Raw genomic sequence first — 6,000 nt, forward strand, 5'->3', positions numbered from 1 at the left:
TACAACTGGTTTCAGCATCATTGTATTGCTGAAATCATCCTCACTGAGTAAGACCTTGACCTTGCTAAGACCCGTAGACACTTTTCCTTCCCTGTTCAAGGTGACAGCTTTGTGGCACCTGACTCTGATAGCCATTCCTGCTTCCTGACACCCTCTCCTTTATGGCAGCATAACTCATTTCTCCTGATCCATACTCCATGCCCAGGGGAGCTTTTCCACACTCCCTAAAAGTTCTTGATTTCCAATTTGCCATTTCCAGACCTTTCCAAAGCTTCAGACCATATTGCCACCTGCCTCCTGGACATTCCATAAGCATGTCCTGCAGGCCTTTCAAACTCAATGTGCCCAAGTCAGAGCCCATTATTGCCCCCCTGAATGTATCCCCTTTTGTCTTCCCCATCTCAGAGGATGGCACCACCCTCCATCCCTCCACCCAACTACCAACTTGAGATCACCTTATTCTTGCTCGCCCACATCCAACTGGTCACGGAGTCCTGTTGATTCTGTCCTCTTAACATCACGTGGACAGGCTTCAACTCTCTACTGATGACCAAGCCCTTTCTCGCACCCATCGGCCCCTGCATCAGCTGATGGCCAACTAATGATCTGCCGACCTTCAGATTCACTCTGTGGAATCCACCGTCGCGGGTATCCGCTGTTTGATGTACCTATTCATGACCCTCCATGGCTCCTCTCCCAGCCTCCTCAGCGTGGCGTTCCCCTCCTTTCCAGTTAGCCCTTGTTCAGCTCCCCAGCCTCCTACTGTCTCCTGTTCCCTGTGCTCTGTCAGGCTGAGCTGCCTGCAGCCACTCACTACACTGTGCTTTACACGCGACTGTGCTTTACACGCGCTCTCCTCTTTGCCTGCAGTGCTCCCCCTTCACACCCTTCTGAAGACCGACCGCCAGACCTTCCAGAAACACTCTTCCAGTGTGTGAGGTCCCTTCTCTGCTCCACCACGGAGCCCTAGGCCACTGCAAGTACAGCCCTTGCGACGTTTCACTGTCGTCACGAATCTGACCCTCTCCCACCAGACCATGAGCTGCTGGACAGCAGTCGCCTCCACGTCCCCAGTGTCCAGCAGTCTGCTATATTCTATTCTCAAAGTAAGTTTTTTGAATATTGAATCTCTAAAATACTTGTTAAACAAAATGTTTTTAAGGTGACCTGAGATGGAAAAAACTGGAGGAAGGGGGCAGGGCACACAGCCCAAGGGTCCCTCCAACACACACCCTGAGCCTTCACACCTCTGCCCTGAACCTCTAATACTCAGAGCCTGCTCTCCTCAGGGAAGACCTACATACAAAGCTCTCCTGTGTGACTTAGACCAATCACACACCCTCTCTGTGCTTCTGCTTCCTCTTCTGAAAATGGGATGTTAGGATATTTCAGGATGATATTTTGCATCGTACTTTCACACAAAAGATACCCTATCAATCTGCCCGCAGCACTGGAGAACCGCGTTGTTATCTTCCCCCCTGCCTTCCGGGGTGTGCTGTCCATTATCCCTCACTCTCTATTTCCCATCAGGGCAATCTCTCCATCTCTCCCTCTCTCTCAACTCTTCCTTCTTGAAAGCAAGATCACGTTTCCCTTCCAAAGTGCTGTGTCATCTTCCTCTTCCCAACACACTTCCCCCAAGCGCTTTGCCCCTTGCCTGCCTCTTCCCCAGCTCGCACCCACTCCCCTGTGTGGCAGTCATCGCCTCCACCCCACTCCTCTAACAAAACTTTAAGTGCTGAGGTCACTGGGGACTTCCGCGTCCCGCGGTCCACAAGTTGTCTTCTGACTTCCCTCCCGCTGTCGCTGGTTGTCGGCTCCCTCCGTCCCTCAGCTGCAAGGACACAGACCTTTCTGGATTTCTGCCGGCCACGTCCTCTGCCGGCTCGCTGCCCTGCCCATCTCAGAACAAGGGCTTGCTCCAGGCTCAGTCCGGTTCCCTTTCGTTCTCTCTGCTTTCTCTTGGCCGCAGTTACCTCCTACAGGGTCCCTAACCCCAAATATGCATATGCAGCCGGGATTTTCTCCAAGTTCCCACCCATGGATCCTCTGCCTCCTGAAGAGCTCAGATTCAAAACCAAACTTGGGATATTTCCCAAACAATTCTTCCCCCCGTGTCCCCTATCTCAGCCACTTCTACTGAAACTCTGGGAACCTCCCTTTATACCTTCTTCACCTTACCGCCCACATCGATGCTCTTCTGCTCATTCTCCCTCCTGAATATTTCTCCTGTCTCGATTCTCTGATGCCACCTCCTTCGAGCAATTCTCTCCACCTGACAGTGAAATCACCCCCTACCACGTGCTCTCTGGTCTTCTCCAAGGTATTAGCATTAGCCCACAACAGCCACAAGGATCTCAGAAAACTTCAACTTGGACATATCATTCCCCTGCTTAAAATCCTCATGCGTTTCGTATTTTCCTAAAGTCCCCTATTCTCACCACATGCACAAGCGCCTGCGTGATCTGGCCCTGTAGCTCTCTCGGCTCCCTCTCTGCTCACTTCCCATTACCCTCTGCTCCTGTCACACTGACCTCCTCCCAGTGCCTTGGATGCTTGTGTTTCTTGCCTCTGGACTTTGGCACATGCTGTTTCCTCTGCCCAGGGGCACTTGCACACCTTCTTCACCTGCTAACTCCTGCTCACCCTTGAGGTCCTGGCTTAAATTTCAGTCCTCAGGAAAGCCCTCCCAGAGCCCACTGTGAGACTGGCCTGTGACCCCTGTTATTTGTAATCATGTAACTTCTGCATTCTCTGCAAAATATACCCCCTTTTATTGACTACAATTCAATGCTCAGCAAATATTGATTGACAACTGAGGAAGTTCAGGGTGGTTAAGCAACCTTGGTTGAGGTCACACAGCTTAGGAGCAGTAAGCCTCATCTTGAACCCTTTTAGACTGGTTTTGGTGTCTCTGCCATGGGGCCCCACAGCACACAGATTCCCTTTATGGGAACAGGGATACACCCTGTCCTAGCTGCTTGCTCAATAGCCTGTCTCCCTGGCATAGTATAGCCTCCAGGGCAGAGGCCATGCTCAGCATCTGGCACCCAGTGGGGATAGGGCACTGTGAATGTTGTTGATTGACTCTCTATTGACAAGTCCCCCAGATTCTTTCCCAGCTCTGCCTTCCTACCAGGTACCAATTTCACTCTTCAGCCCAGCTGTGGGTTGAGCTTCTTTTTTAAATCTTCATCCTAAGTTTACTCTTTAAAAGAAGCTTTTACTTAAAAAAAAAGAATAAATCTGAATAATTGAGGGAAGCACAAAAAGAAATAAGATGAAAATATGAGCCTCGAAATAGCTGAGACAGAGCTTTGGCTCACATAGTCTGTGTGGCCTGAGTATTCACAGATCACTGCCCCTTGCCCAGTTCTGCTCTTTGGTCCTTGGGCCAATGCACCCCCCTTGCCTCCTGGTTAGGGGGACACTTTCCCGGGCAAACTCATTGCTTATCCACATACTGGCTGACAAACCTGGGGCAAACACTTCTAAGGGGACTGAGGTCTCAAACATGATGAGGAAACAAAGGCGCAGAGAGGGTTAGGAGAGTGGACGGTGGGTTCCAGGTTCATTGCACAGGGCCAGATTGTACCCGTGCTCGCTGAGCCGGGCTGCACTTTCCCCCAGACAGCTGTGTGACTTTGGCTGGCCTATAACCCTGCTCTGGATGTGGGAAGAGAGGAAGAGGGGCTCAGGACCGGATGGCGGGGGGGTTGAGGGCCATTGGGGCCTCACTGACAGGCACAAGTGGGCAGGGCCAGGGCTGAACCCAGGAGGAAGGGCGGGGCCCCCGGGATGGGGCACAAGACAGAACAGCAGGTTCTTGTCAGACACACAGTTTAATTCTGAGGCTGTATTCCTCGTGCCTAGGAGATTTTTTCAGCTTGCAATAGTGTCATTTACAGATGGATTTGCAGCAGCGAATTACAAGTTTGTAAGCAACAGCTTCCCTGACGCCTTGAAGAAAAAAGCCTTATCCCTCTGCAAATTATAAATTCATAACTAACAGTGTTATCCAACTGAATGCAAAACAAATTCATTACCAGCTACATTATTCCATTGAATACCAAGTGAATGAACTGCGCAGGGTTTTGTGCGGCTTGGGCACCTGCCAGGAGATTGGGGTAAAACGGCCCTCACCCCCTCCAGTTTCCTCTTCTTTGTGCCCCTTCAGGCCCACCTCAAGCTAACCCTGAGTGCAGGCAGAACGGGTGGACGTATACTGCTTGGATAAAAGAAGGCTGCAGGTCACAGTGGTGATGGTGGGGGTCGTGGTGATGAAGTACCAAGACACGACCACCCTGCTGCATGCATGCAACTTTTGTATTATTATTGGAATTGCTGTGGTGTTACCTTGAGATACCATCTTGTAAGAGCTCACATGCCTCAGTGCTTGTGAATGACAGGACATCCTCTGAAAAGGGGGATCGTTCCTACTGTTAATCCTGCAGGAGGATGTGGGTCCTCTGAGCAGAAACCAAAGGAGATAGGTCTGCGTTGAGGCACTGGCGTGGGCATTCTTTGCATCCTTTCCCCCTCCCATAGTCTTACTCTCTTGGGACCAAACTTCAAGGTGCTGCACATCTGGGTGGCTGTTCCTGGGTGGGGGGTGTCAAGACCGCACCTACAATGTGCAGGCAACTTGGGGTCTGTAGTGGGAGACTGAAGGCCATCCTTTTAACCCAGATTATCTAGCTCCATCTGACTCTATGGTGTATATACAATGTGTGGTCCCTGAAACTTACTTTTTTCTTTATTGTTTATTTTAGAAAAGAAAAACATACAAATAAACAAAACTGGAAAATATATATACCACCCATAATTTATACCACCAGAAATAACCACTTTGGGTTAGATCAGGCCTGAAACTTGGACTCTTTTCCAACTCCTTTCTGAGTGAGTGGAAAGCCATTCATTCAGAACCTCTGAGCACTTAGAAGACTTGACTGAAGATTCAATCAGGTGAGGAAGTGGCCGATCCTGCAGCGCACAAGCATAAAGGGCAGGGATTCCAGCTCTTAGGGACCTTCCTCCGCTTCCCCACAGCATCAGATGATTTTCTGGGCATGTGTCCCTCATCTCGGCCTCTCCCCTTCCCACCAACTTCTCTGTTTCTCTCCCTTCTTTTTGATCATTACAACATTGTCTGCCATCTTCCTCAAGAGCAAAACGCATCTCTCTCCTTGTCTCATGCTGAGCGGTTTGAGACTACCATCTGTCTGAACAGTTGACCAAAGTTATTTTTTTTTCTAAACCAAGACAGTTTCCTTTCTAAGAAGAATTTTGGCGCCAGCTGTTAAGAGAAAAAATTTTCACCTTGTTTCATGAACACATTTATATTTTTAGAAGTAGGGAGATATTCTACAAATGCTGATATGACACCTGCTTTTTGTTCATTAACAATATAGAGTCAGAATATTTTTGTGTTGATTATTTTCTGTTTTAATGGCCACATATTAGTCCATATCATTTCTTTAAACCACCTCTCTTTTTTTTTCTGCTATGCATTCAAGCTGTTTCCAAATTTTGCTATTATAATACCCACATATCATCTTTGCACATTTATCTAATTATTTCCTTAGGGTAGGTTCTTAGAAGTAAAATTTCTGAGAATACAATTTCCAAAAGTTTTTTTTTGTTTTGTTTAACTACATCTCAGAAAGCTTGTGCCCATTTGTACTCTGATCAGCAGCTTGTATTATTGTCCTGCTCACTATCAATGTTCCAGCTTTGCCTTGTTGATACCCTGAGGTATTAAAGAAAGAGCCCCTGTGGCCACTTTGGTGGCAATAACTGGTCAGAAATTCTCTAAAGGATAAAAAAATCCCAGGGAGGAAGAATGGGGGCCATGTGATCCAGCCGTCCCTCCCTATATGGATTCTTCCACAGCCTTCATTGAAGGACTTGAAATTGGTTGATTGATCGATTGATTGAGTTTTGTGAAAGAAGATGTCATGTGTGACAAGTTTGTGCACCTGACTCACCCTCAGACCCTCT

General features: G+C 48.5%; 1 long non-coding RNA gene across 1 annotated transcript; it reads left to right on the forward strand.

The window, feature by feature from the left end:
• Positions 1 to 433: 433 nt before the first annotated feature.
• LOC140843206 (uncharacterized) lies at positions 434 to 5,540 on the forward strand. Its single transcript, XR_012120792.1, has 3 exons — positions 434 to 648; positions 871 to 1,106; positions 4,178 to 5,540. It is a non-coding gene; the product is annotated as an uncharacterized lncRNA (long non-coding RNA).
• The last annotated feature ends 460 nt before the right edge of the window (positions 5,541 to 6,000 follow it).

The sequence above is a fragment of the Manis javanica genome, chromosome 8, assembly GCF_040802235.1.
Source record: "Manis javanica isolate MJ-LG chromosome 8, MJ_LKY, whole genome shotgun sequence".
NCBI classification, from domain to species: domain Eukaryota; kingdom Metazoa; phylum Chordata; class Mammalia; order Pholidota; family Manidae; genus Manis; species Manis javanica.